General features: G+C 50.3%; 2 protein-coding genes across 6 annotated transcripts in view; one reads left to right on the top strand and one right to left on the bottom strand.

Annotated features, from left to right (window-relative positions):
• The window catches only part of brd1a (bromodomain containing 1a), a 193,298-nt gene that overhangs the window by 126,437 nt on the left and 53,278 nt on the right, over positions 1–13,583 (top strand). The gene's annotated exons all lie outside the window — the stretch shown is intronic.
• tafa5a (TAFA chemokine like family member 5a) overlaps positions 1–13,583 on the bottom strand; it is a 71,724-nt gene that overhangs the window by 41,354 nt on the left and 16,787 nt on the right. The window contains exons 1-2 of one of the 4 annotated variants that reach the window (XR_015099149.1): positions 8,193–8,607; positions 8,000–8,091 (exon numbers count right to left, since the gene is read on the bottom strand). The exons of 2 other annotated variants lie outside the window; for them this stretch is intronic. The gene's annotated coding sequence lies outside the window, so the exon portion shown is untranslated. Of the gene's footprint in view, positions 1–7,999; positions 8,608–13,583 lie in introns of those variants that run through there. One more of the 4 variants, XR_015099148.1, reaches the window with a different exon arrangement.

Raw genomic sequence — 13,583 nt, 5'->3', positions numbered from 1 at the left:
TGTACGCCAAGCCACTTTTTGCATTCAAATCGCGGCTGATTTGTGTGAATCCAACGAATAACCCGCCAAATGTTACCTAACCCGCTCCTCTTTGTGACTCCTGTGCAATTAGGGCTGCGCAATAACGAGGGGAGTGATTAAAATGCACGCAGGCAGCGGGAGCAACGTGTCATTAAGATTTCACCTTTGACCTCGTTGCGAACGGGACATTTTTATCGCGGCGCTACAAGCATGACATAATGAGCAGTCGGGGGAAGATAATGCATGAATCATTTCGCCGTTTGTTCTAAATTAGTGGTTTGTAAACTTTATGCCGCCAATCGTTCATTCCCCAAGTAGCAACATCATGGCCAACATTCGAATACAGTTCTCGATTCGCGTCGTACCGTGTCTCTCAAGATGCGTATTGGAATCGTCCTATCGGAGCGGTCTTTACTTGGGATTTCATATTTTTGCCCGTCACTATATGTCACTGGCACAGATGAGCAAAACGAGCAGATGATTTGTCGTAAGCAAATCGTTTCCGGACCATTTAATTGAAATTGGGTAATTTTGCGTGGCCCACCTGGCGACCTCTCATGACTCAGTCGTCAGCGGATGAAGAGTTTATTATGAAATAACAGACAGAAGCAGAAATATGCACTGTGGCCACTTGATTAGGGACACCGGCAAAGGCCAAGATGCTCCCTCGCGAGCGAGAGAAAGCGCGCCTCCTGCGTACCGTGCCTCGTCTCCTTCTGGTTCGACATTTTACCCGTCTGTTCCTCTTCCACCTCATTTGCCGCCAGCGCCTGCCCGCACTCTGCCACCGGGTTCCTGCATTTGCGGCGACAACTCGCCGCGATCTGTACTTCGTGATCTGCGAGCGCGCGTGTGCGCAAGGCGACGGCAAATCTATAAAAGCCCATTTCATGCCTGTTTGTGAACGCGCGCGTGTGGCGCTTAGTGCCAATTATTTCATTAGCCGCTGACGGATTTCTCCTCCTTCCTCCGCCCCACCACATGAATGTACACACACACACACACACACACACACGCACACACACCTACTCGGACGCACACAAGATGCTAGCTCAGCAACCAGTCAAAGTCCATCAATTAGGGAGGTAATTTGCGCAAAAAGAGGGCTTCTACCTGAGCCAAAAAGCAAGCGGGTAGGCGGTTAGCCATCCGGCACAGTTGGTCCGCCACATGCGATGTCGGCCCACCCCGCCTAAATCGCGGCAAAGTGCGACAGCCCGGGTCGTTTGTATGTGCGCGCATGTGGTGGGAGACGGCAAGTTGACAGACTCGGCACCCCACTTCGCCCATGATGACATTTGGACGTCATTAAATTGGCTGTCAATGAAAAGATGAGTTCCAGTGCTCTTGGTTTTCATGGCATCTGAACTATAATGACAATCCAAATGCTTCGATAGCAATTCGTCCTTGCTTTTCACGGGGGATAAAGAATATATGATCCCCGCGTGTCGTTATTGTGTCTGAATGTTGCTACGCCGTGTTGTGTTTGTTTAAAGAATGCGTTGAGGATTGGGTTGATGGTTGCGGGTTAGCGTTTAGCCTGTGGACATTCCAAAAGCCTCAGTTGTTGTTGACATGGTTGTTGTTGTTGTGTTCTTTTCTTTTGCGAGCACTTGTGCTGCGTGTGTCGGTGCTCGATTAACTTGCACGCGGCGCTTTAAGGCCACGACTCGGATGTGTGATTGAAGTGTACAGAAAAGGCTACAGCGTACCGTAGCACCCAAAGGCCCTTTGTACAACATTTGATCTAAGCAAGTATTTTCTCCCCCCCGAATCCTGCAAGCCTGATTTCCTTTCAACTCATTGCATGTGGTATTATCGTCTAGCTTAGGTGGCGCCACGCGAGGTATAATTTCTTGTCTGTTCAGCAAGGCAAATGTGCCACGCCGGCATATTTCCTTTGCTGAATATATGTGATTATTAAAATCGAATGATTTTTTTTTTCCTTTGGTCTGTCCGCCCCGCGCTTCAAACATCCCATCTAAAATCATCGGTGTCATAGCTTGATTGTGAATTTTCACGGTGATAATAAGAGCTGAATTATGGAAAGGAGACGCAGCAGACGCGTGGAAGCGGAGTTGCCACGAGAAGGTTTGCCAATTTGAAAGCGGGGAGGGGGGGGGGCGAGAGGGGGGTGTGAGTCGGGTCACATCAATGCATAGCAAACTTTGGCAGATGATGAGAAAACTCTGAGATTTATCGCAGTGCGGGCATCATACATTACTGTGGTTACGTAATATAACGCGTGCATTATTTCAAAGCGAGGAAGCGGCCATTTTCTACCACTCGAATGACACAATGCCGTAAAAGAAAAACATTTATTGATTCATTTTCTGTATTCGTTTAAGAGCGGGTTTCATTATTGCGATGGAAATTCATCAGATTTCAATCATAAAACACTTCTCAGTGTGAAGCGGCGCCGTTCTCCAAATACGATAGACGTTTCAGAACGAAGTGCTGTCATTAAAAAGGCTTTCGTGCGCCGGATCACATCGGATTAGGCACCGCAGCTGTACCTAATCGAGTGCCCTGTGGGTGTCGAGCTGTTAGCTAACGCCGCTCTGAGTTATATGGCAATTTGCTTTGCCGCAAATGTATAAATCGAAGCAAAACGGCAACAGTGCTCCCTTTAGTGCTCCCTCTCCGAGGATAAACACGTATACCGTACGGAAATATCTTTGCTTATTTAACCGATAGAAACGCAGCACCCTGCAAAGCTCGCAATATTTGAACGCCGGCTGTCTTTGCGCGCCGGCATGTTTCCGTCACCAGACGAGCAAGTAAATAACAAAGCGCGTCATCGCCACGCAACTTAATTGATCGATTTTTGACACCCCCTGTTCATGATCAAGCTGCGGTGGCGCGGACAAGTGAATCGCACGTCGCAGGACGACCACGACGACCCGTCGCCACCTTTCCCTCCGCTCTGTGCTGGCATGAGACATTAAATAACCCCCCCCCCCCCCCCCCTCCTTCTCGTGACTCATCATGTTATAGCTTGTCCTTTACACTGGGGCTAAATCCATTTTCTATTGCCGAGATAGCGGTTGATCAATTTATTCGAGGGTGCAACACGCTGAGGGGGTGTGTCGCCGTGTCGCTTTTTCTATTTAGCGATTGTCATTACTCGCCGTCGGCTTCAAATTCATTTTCTATAGCTGCGCCGGGGCTGAATAAGTGGGCAACAAAAGGCAGGGATGGAGGTCGGGAGATCTTGTTTAGCAGCAAGGTAGCCCCGGAAAGAAAATAATGATCTTTATGAAATTGCTTTCGACACAATCTGACAGGCGAGACAAAGCAAGTGGCCCGGCTTGTTTGAATCGATAAAGCTTCCATTGGTTTTCCCAAAGAGAAACATGCGATTTCACTCGGTGGCGCGGCGCAGCATCGGTAATATCCCGGCCCCCTTTTGAGGCCCAGGTGAGCTCGTGGGCGACCACCAAGCTCATGTCAGATGAATCCCGCATTTCTGTCGGATGGAAATAAAGGGAAAAAATGTTCCGACGCGGCCGATCCATAAAGCGTGACCGAGCTTGTTATCGCTGATGCCACATTTACGGCGCAGGGGCCTCGGGGAACGAAGACCCAAAAGAAAAAAAAAAAAAAAAGGCCTTGTTTCTAAATCCATTCAAATGACTGCGGACTCCGAGACGATCAAACCTCTTAAGTAGCTATCGATTAGCGAGATGAACAGAGACACGGCGATTGATCGACCGCGGGGATGACCTCATCGTCACCTTTCGGCACGGCGGGAAAGTGCAAATTGAAAGCGCGCAAGGGTAAGCACACTTCTCGCCCGTCATTTCCTCGGCCGAGGCGTGGACGGAACGAGCTCCGGCGCCGTGGAATCAATAGTCTGCAGGGTTAGCGCGTGAACAAAACCCCCCCTTGGGTCCATCTCGGTGCCCTTTAATTAGGACTCTGAGCTTATGCATCCTGATAAATGCGCACGGGGATTTTGGTGGGATTGTCCGGTGAGCGGTGGTGGCGATGGGCGTCGTTGCAAGAATCGCAAGCGCGCAGGATAATCGGAGAGGATCTGTTGCCAAGCCGATAGACAAACGGCTCAAGTCGTCTCTAACCTCTCAAACTCCACCGCGCCGGCAATCTCTCCGGCCCGCCCCGACCACGGTCCATTGGTTGCTTACCGAGGCTTTAATTAAAAATACAGCTGCGGTTATTAAAATCACACCGTGGCATTCCGAACATTCTCGCTGCAAGGTTGTAAGCGACTGAGCGATTCATTCGAAGTATGGGGCGATGTCGGAGTTGGACGGCGGGGATTTGCGCGTGACGCTTCAACGGGTGGAAGGGCGGGAATGAAGTGCGCAAGGTCGCGCGGGCCGATGAGTCAAAACCGGGAGGGCGAGCGGCTCCCCGCAGCCGGCTTTTCATTAGCGGGCGAACGTCCGCCCTCGTCATCTTTTATTGTCCCGCCGCGCTGCCAAAACGCAATCAATAGGACTTTAGGAAAACGGGGTGCAATCGGGCACACTTTTTACTGTCCCGCAATCAATACGGCAAGTGAAATACTGAGCCGCCACGAGTTCATACCGGAGAGTCCATACAAGCGCCCCCAAGGTTTGATGACTTTGAAAACACCGCCGCGGGTCTCTGCCGTGATGAATCGAATCATATTCATTAAAACAAAACAAAACAAAAAAAAAAAACGCTTTGAGTCGCTGAGATTTCTCAAATCCCTTCTTTTCTCCAGATGAATAATAGATGCCCAAAAAGGGAAGAACAACTTAATGACTGACGCCCGCTGCCGCTGCTCAAACATTTTGAGTCGCAATGTCGCTCTTTGCTCTTGACTCCAATTAAGTCGCTTTCTCCTCCTCGTGTACTGGAGGGCGACGTAATCTTTACCGTTGGAGAGTCCACCGGTCGACTGTCAATGCGGCTTCAGCTGGACAGGAGAGACCGGAGTGCCGCTTTCGGCGTAACGGCCGTCAAAAGTGACAAAGCGCGAAAATCTTCGACGACTCATCTGGGAGCGAAATGAGGAGAAGCTCAGAGTGAGACAGTTTCGTCTTATCCATTCCGAAGGAATGAGGTTTAAAGAGGAATGCGGTTCTGTTCCGACGCAGGCTAATCCGCCCTGGATCACAAACTCGCAAATTCAAAACCCCCACACAAAGACTCTGCCTCCGTCTGCTTTCAGGACCCTGACCGGTCTGCTCGCCGTCGTCTTGAAAAGATTTCGAGTCGAGTCAAAATAAGAGGCCCTTTACTCACTGGGTTTAATGAAAAGAATCCCCAGCAAACCCCGCGCCAGACTACTTTCTCGTCTCCGTTTTAGTCAAGCCCCAAAGCAGCCCCGCACTTCAAAGTGAGGCCTTTTCTTGCAAAAAAAAAAAAAAAAATGCCGTCCGCTCCAATGAGAAGTTGAATGCGAGTTCAGCCGCGCATCATTTCCCCTTCAGTCGTCGAGCATTTCCCGCCACTTGCGCGTCCTCCACCTGCTCCGCGAGCGAAGAGGCCCACGGTCTGCCTGACACCCGCGGTTATTGATCCTCAAACCCACAAGGTTAGGTGTAATGGTCCAAAGCGACAGAGAGATGTGTATTCATACACTGCGGCTGACACCGGGCAACCCGCATCAGTTTTGATTTAGCACATACGGAGAGAAGCACCACGGGCCTGTGAATTCGCCCAGAAAAAAAAAAAAAGTGGATGGGAGTGTAGTGTGGCAGTTCTGCTCAGAGCCTCGGGCAGATTTGGGTCAAGCAGTGTCAAAGGCTTTGTGTCAGCGACGTATATTTGGCCACTGGAAGACAGCGGTGCTTGCAAAGAGCTAGTTGAGTCAAAGGCAACATGTTGAAGGGTGTGACATCAAATGTTAACCCATGATCTGTCACACACACACACAAAAAAAAAAAAAATGCTGAGTTGTTTTCCGCTTGGTAGCTGTGGATTTTTTGAGGGTGTTGGGTTGATTATTTTGCCGCAGCAGATCGAGTGTAAGATTGGATTTAGGCAGGCTGAAGAGCTGAGGATGGTCAGAATCATCGGTTGGGGGGGCTTGGATGGTTGAATGGGTAGTGACCGCTGACCCAGGGATCGGGGTTCAAATCCCAGTCAGAGCAGATGGCCGACCCGCAAAAAATGGGCGGCTTGCGTCAGGAATTGCATCTGGTGTCAAAGCCGTGCCAAACGGATCACGCGAGTGACTTTCTTTGACGACACCTGATCCGGGAAAGTGATTTCTTCATTATTTCTAACGCTTGCCATATCACCGGGTAGCTTTAACTCATCAGTCTGGATAGTTTTTCTCTCAACCCAACGTGCTGGTTCAAATCCTCGATCTAAATAACTAAGCATTGCCATTTTGACCCAGTGCTAAGTTAGCTACTTCACCCAGTTTGCGTTAGTTTTGACCCGGCAGTTCGACTTACCTTGTTTTCCTGTTGTAAACCTCCATCTTGTACTAAAATAATTCTCAGCTGAGCACTCAGCACGATTCTTTTAGTGGCTAAATTGTATTATGAGCGCCATTGCTTGAATTATTGAATTGGACCATACGAGGGGCTCATCCCAATCCCCAACATAGATTCCCCCCTTGCCGGATCTGAGCTAACAGAGTCTTACGTTTAAAAATAGGCGTGTGCCAAACCGGGTGTTCAGATGGCCAATCTGTAATATGCTTAACTCATTCACTCCCAAAGACGTTTTTCAACGTCTTTTCAGACTTGGTCCAGAATTGGCTGGTACTGAATGAGTTAAAATGCGGCTAAAAACAAATCAATGGATTTCCGAGCAGTCCTTCTGTTTCGTCCATGCCTCATTTGTGTGGCCGTTCACTCTGACCCTCCAAATGCCCTCCTTTGAATTTGGCTCGATGAGCTCTGCTTTTTGACCTTGCTCATCCTTTCGTTCGCGAAGACGGCACGCCTCGCGCAAGCGTTGCGCTACTAGCTAGTCAACGTCAACTTTGCAAACAAAAGCGGAATATCTCGCACAACAGTGAAGGTCGCAAATATCAAGTCAGCATTGCCGATGAGTCTTCGGATGCTTCCTCACATTACAGTCGCCCCGAGCGATGGCTTTGTCATCCTCTGAGGTGGCCACATGATGCTCTTTTGACCCCCAAGCATGTCACAACTCATTAAGAGTCTTTGGAGGCACGTGCCAGCACAAAATCCTCAACTCCACTTTGTCTTCCATTTTGGCTTTTGGATGAGGCCGGATGGTCTCCAAAGCTCTCGGTAGTCATGGAGGCTCCACGCCACTCGGTACGGACCGGCACGCTGGAAAACCAGCAGTGTAAAAAAAATATTTAAAAAAATAACTCGGTTTGCCCCGAGCTCATCAATCGGAAATATTAACTGCTTTGTATTTGCCGCCAGGTTCATCAAGTGCAGCGAACATTTGACTTTCATCGGGGGCAGTAGGGTAGGAGCTTGAAACGTCCTCACATCCCCGAGAGATTAGTCGGCTTTGCGACCACACGGGGCCTTTCGTTCCGCGGCCGTCACATTGAAAGGGAAGCGAGCAAAAAAAAAAAAAGAACGGAATCAATCAAATCCCGCCCGGCCGATCCATTCTCAGCCTTCCAAAAGAGCCGAGCCTGCGCGCGCTGCGGCGTGTCTGCGGGCTGCGCCCACCCGTGCGGCGTGGAGGTGACCACGGCGGCGATCTTAATTGCGATTCAACCTTGTTGGAGTATCAGAAGAGCAGAGAACTGAAGGGGAACATTAGCGCGACTTGACCTCCACGTTCCCCTAAAGCTAGACTCTAGTGCCACCTATTGAGAAGGCTTGAAAAAAACAAAACAAAGCCGCGCGCGGCCGTTTCATCGCGTCTTTTTCTGCCCCTGTTGGAACTTCTTCATTCATCTGCGTGATTCGAATCAACTCCAATCAAACGGAGCTCGCGAGCATCGTACGATGCAAATGTCGTTGGACCGTCCCGACGCCCCCACCGAACACTTTGAGCGGCAACTTCGCGGGGGCTGGGGGGGGGTTCGCGGGTTTACCTTCTGTGAGCAGACGAGAGTGGATGAGGAGGATGAGGAAGCAGCAGATCGCGGCTCCGGTCAGTGCCCACGCAACTCGGAGCAGCTGCATCCTGACGGAGAGGATGGTGGCGGCGGCGTTAGAGCGCGGGGGGGATGGAGGTGCAGGAGAGGGGGGTGGGCGGCGGGGGGGGGGGGGGGGGTCCAAACTCACAAAATCACACTGTCTTGCGATGCAGCATTCAAAAAAAATTAAAAATAAATGAAAAAAAGCAATCCGAAGCGTTAGTCCAAGCGGAGCGGCGAAAAGCAAAACATTCACGCGCTGGCTTCAGTGCGTCACCGCGACTCCAAAAAGGGTCTGGACGGCCATCGTCTTGCACTTTCTTGGCCAACCTCTCTGCTCTTTCTCCGGCGGGGGCTTGCTCAGAGGAGATCCGCGTCGTCGGCGCCTCCTTGGCGTCCGCCCTCGTCGGCGTCGATGAGCGTTTGACGCGTGCGCACGCTTCGCCGAGGCGCGCAGGTGATGCCCACGGCCGCCGCTCTCCACTGCATGTTAGGCGCGCGTCACCGCGACCACCGCCGCCGCCGCTCAAGCCGAGTCCGACACTAGCCTCCGAGTGCCCCCCCCTCCCTCCTTGCAGCTCTTCTCTCTCTCTCTCTCTCTCTCTCCCCCCACAATGCTGCCGTTCCATCTCCCTGCCCCCCTCCCTCCTTTCTTCTCTCCTCCTCCTTCTCGTCTTCCTCCTCCCCTCTCCAGGCAGTCCAATGCGACTTATTTAGGCGCGATAAGTATGCCTGTCAGAAGCATCTCCTCAATAATCACCACGCCTGATAAATACTTGGGCAATCACAAGAGTGGCTGGCTTATGTGACAGCCCCCCCCCCCCCCCAATCCACCCCCCACCCCCAAAAAGGGGCTAAGGCTGCCAATACGCCCCCTGTCCTCACCGAATAACAGTGCGCCCTGTGAAGAAAATGCCGAAAGCCGTCCATTGAGAACAGTCTTGCCGTAATTATTCCTTGCGTTTTATTGACACTTACTGTGAACGTATTTCCGCACAGCCTTTTTGCCATCTTACTCTCTCACTCGACTTGGCGTTTGCATACCTTTGGCTAGATATATTTTTTTCATTTCGTTTCGTGACCTATGCCTTCAATAATATACACATGAGTCGCTTTTGTAGCGCTCCACTTGAGGCATTTTGTAGGATCCACCAAGAAACGCGCAGTTTTGTCGGTGCAACCAGACACTAATTTGATATCGGAATTCTGACTTCAAAACGTCGCCATTTTCTCCACGCTGGCAAAGCCTCTGGCAACAAGCGATAGGCACGATCATTGCTCAGTTCACGATCCAAAAGGATTCATCAGCTCCAGAAAACCGTCACAAATTTAGCCCAAATATTGTTGCTAGAAATTCTTAAAAAGCGTTGGGGTGGAATGAGGGGGGGGGGATGCGTTGAAAGCGCCGTTGACTGGCGGAGCATCGAAAATAGAGCAAAATGCATCCAATGGAGGCAAACAAAAGCTTGCATAATCCCGCCCCTGCAGTGCAAAACAAATGCAATTGTTTCCCCGTATTTATATCCCTGCGTGCTGTTTAAAGCTCAAAGAGAAAATGCAAATATGCAACAATGACACACACGCGCACAAAAGCATTTGTAGGTCAGCCCCCCCCCCCCCCCCCCACAATAACGCTCTTTAGGGCGCTTACTCGCATGCCCACTTGTGCGCATTTCTAATTGAGGCGGATGACAAGCGATGGCACCACTCACACCACAAAGCTGAGCGCGTACCCGCACCCCCCACCCCCCCCCCCCCCGCCCCTTGCAGCTCCTCGCACTAATTAGCCGAAAACAGTCTCTGCTATCAAGTGCCAAACTGCGCGCTTTCGATGCGGGTGCCAGTTCCGCCGCGATGACGGAGAACGTGTTTCAAGGAGGACTTGACCTGGACACGGATTTGGGGTGGGAATTCTGCGCCTGTGTGCATGTCAAACACGATCATATGGACTGAGCATATGCTCGCGCGCACCCGGTGGACGAGCTAAATATAGGACATTGACAGCATTTGAGCGTTTGGATCCATCGAGAGTGATTCGCGAGGCTGACATGTTTCCGCACCTGTTTTGACACCTAACACGCGGCAACCTGTTAAAAAAAAAAAAAGAAAAAAAAATTGTCGCGGCAATTCAAAGTGACACCGGCAGCCTGCGTAAATGAGAGGAAATATTTATAACGCGCCTTCGCCAACACCTCGTGGCAAATAGCCTTCGCCTGTTAAGTTATTCATCAACGTGCAGATTGCCATCACTGCTGGCTTCAGACAAAACAGCACTTGTCGGCGGTTCCAACCTTCCGCGTTGACATTAGATAGGGTCAGGGACGGGCAACCGACGACGGCTTTTGGAAGTCTGCGGTGTTTACGGTGGCTGATCGGTTTCAAATTGAAAGTGTGTCTTTCAACCAATTAGGGAGCAGATTGCGTTCACCCAAATTTAACACCTTGTTTGCTTCGAGACACCACGGTGATTTGTATTTTTCATGAGAACCGTTGACAGTTCGTTTGAAGTGCATGCGGAGATCCTATTTGTTGTTTTTGAGGTTAACAGGGAGATCCTCACGACAAATGTGATGCTTTCTTTGGCCGGCAGTTTAACCGGGCCAGACTTTTGAGAGCATTTTCGGCACTAAAACGTGTGAGTTGAGGTAGTCGCGCGCTGACGCTTGTGCGGTGTCTTATTTTAGTCCATTTTTTGGGGCGGAATCGTCTTTTGGGCCTTTGTGGATTAGCGATACCGTCTAGACGCCACGTCTGATATTAGCTTCTAAATCCCTCTCCTTCCTACGCAGAGATAAGTTTTGGGACGCTGCATCCGCGCGCCGCATGAATGAATAAAGCGTTATCCTCATCCCACCGACATCACACGGCTTCCTCCTCTTCCTGACGAGCGCCCGCCCGCCCCACCGCGGGCAGCCGTGTTCGCCAGGAGAGGCGTTCCTCGCTTTGTCCTTTTTGCAGGTCACTGGCCGTACGCCAGGAGGAGCCCATGCCAATAAAAGCCATGAGTAATGGCCTAAAACCTCTCCATCCACTGTGTTTCCCATTATTTCCCATGGCCAATAAAGCCGCGAGAGGGCTTAATCAGAGGGAAAAGCCGCAACATAAGGCAAACGTCCACTAAAGGTGTCCCGACGCAAGTGTTCCCACAATTTAATCAGAGATAAAAAGTGGAGGCGGCAGACATTTATAACCCCCCCAACCCAATCCCTTTCGGGACGCAGGGCGTTGTTTGGCCACGCAAACACCCGACCGCTGTTTGACGCGCAACGTTTGTGAACTCAGAGTAAACTCATTTCCGAGTCGAGGAGAGGGATAATTGAATGAATATTTGATTATTTGCTTTCGTCAAGGAAAGACCGGAGACGCTCTCGGGACGGCGTCGTGCAAAACATTGTTTGAAATGAAACAATGCCGAAATATGTTTTGGAACTTGGGTGTGTTGTACCGCGGCCCGCGTCTGTGAGTCCATCGCTTGACGACTTTTATCCTTTGATGGCATCAACATTGTAAAGCCGATGTATCGTTGTAAACATCTTTCGATGAGAAAGGCGCATTGATCTTACAGTATTTGCTGGCAATGTTTTCTGAAAGGAATTTGGTAGTACACGAAATGGATAGCAAGAAAAATGACAAACTCTAAATAAATATGCAGCTCGTTTTCCTATAACCTAAATTGGGTTGATTATTGCTCCGCCCATTTTATTTTTTTTACCCGGCACAGGGTAAACCATTGCACCCAAATGCCGTTTACTTTTAGGAGTGTAGTCGTTTTACGCCGAGGATAAAGAATACATGCCCGCGAGTGTTGTTGCATTGTTTTTTTTCTACTCTTTGTTGCTTAACCCTTGTGGAAAAAACACGAGTCAGTCGTTTCTCAAGGCGCCACCGAAATGACTTCATTCCGTGGCAAAAAAATTAATAAACACGCAGACGTCCGTTAAGGGCTCAGCATTTTCAAGTAAAATGTCTCCGTTGATTGACAAGATGAAATCCGCATTCTCGGAGGTCCCCGAAGCATTCCTGATAACTTTCTAATCTTCTCGACGCCTTAATGAGTGATGTCAAAGTCCCTCCTCTTCATCTCCCACATCTCTGCGTGTTGCTTAGCCAAGCCTTGAATCCCCCCCCCCCCCGTGCTTCCATAGAAATGCGTCTTTAGCCACAAGATAAATTCATGGAAAATGCCTCATCACCGACATTTCATTCTATTGATTTCCACAAACTCACATCGTCATGATAATTTTTTTTTTTAAATCACGGCTTGCATCCGCCCTTCATCACACTCTCTTCGTGTCAAATATGTGCGTTGTTAGTTTGCAAACTGCCAGCGTCGCTCTCCTCTTTTTTTTTTTTTTTAAATGGGGGATCAGTGTCACTCACACTGACTCAAGCAACAAAGTTCCTCTGCAGTTAATTATTTATCGCCCGTGAACACCCGCACGCAAACACGGCGTACATTTCATTAAGTCCCATTACAGGAAATGAAATGCGTTCGGCTCCCCAAACAACAAGTGGCGGGCCCCCCCCCCCCCCTCCCTGGAGTCCGCCGCTAAGCTTCTTCCATTTCCTGTCGTCTCCAGAAGGCAACGCGAAAAAGCTCGCACGCCCCCCGCGGCTTCCTTCGACGCGTCGCGCGCCTTTGCCGCATCGCCATCCGTCAACGCCTCACCTGCCGCGATTAGTTACCGGCAAAGTGCTAACGGCGCCGCAAAAGAATTAGTGCGCTCTATTGCAGCACAGAGCCCATTCGTCTCAAACGTCCCGTTTCAGCCGAGCCGCGCGCGGATGCCGTGACGTATGGAGACAAGCGAGCGCCGTTCGTCAACGAGCACTTTGCCTAAGATTGTACAAATCGATCTCATCAAAGGACACGAGTAATTCCCGGAAGCCTCTTTCACGGACACTTTGCGCCGTAAGCAAGCAGAATGTACGCGGAAGCACCTGAAGTGGTGTGTCATCATCTTCAAGTGGAGTCAATGGGAAACAAAAATTGCAGCGAGAAAACCCCCCAAAAACATTTCAAATATGACAGCAGGCGCGATCACTCATCACACTTGATCGCAGTCACGACCTTGATGACTTGACATTGTGGAAACGCCTCTTTCGGTGCGAGTGCGAGACATCTGACTCATCACTATTGATCACTTTATGCAACGAGGGTGTCAAATTAAATCTGCGAGGCGGAAATTAAAAATCAATCTGCCGACAAAAATTAAATGAATCGCGGCTTCTGTCCGGCGACGGCCCCCCCGCTCGAGGGAAGGTCGCCAAAGACGACCCCGCCCGGCCGGACGGGCACAACAAGTCTTTTTTTGCATACGAGGCGGCGGCGAATATATGGATGGAAATGAGGGAAGTAAGGCGACGCGCCGACAGAAGCAATAACATGCGCCCTTGCCGCAACCTTTTTTATTTTTGAATTTTAATGCATTGGTTGTTGGTAGAGTAGGCGACACTGTTGTTCGATCGCACCATTGTCAAGGCAAAAGGTAGTGTGGAATAAGAAGAGAGGGGCAGTCTCCTTTAGATTGCACCAACC

The sequence above is a fragment of the Hippocampus guttulatus genome, chromosome 22, assembly GCF_054856545.1.
Source record: "Hippocampus guttulatus isolate MCC_2025c chromosome 22, RoL_Hgut_1.0, whole genome shotgun sequence".
In the NCBI taxonomy this organism is placed as follows: Eukaryota; Metazoa; Chordata; class Actinopteri; order Syngnathiformes; family Syngnathidae; genus Hippocampus; species Hippocampus guttulatus.
Note: the sequence above shows the minus strand (reverse complement) of the source record. Positions and strands in the feature narration are given on the sequence as shown.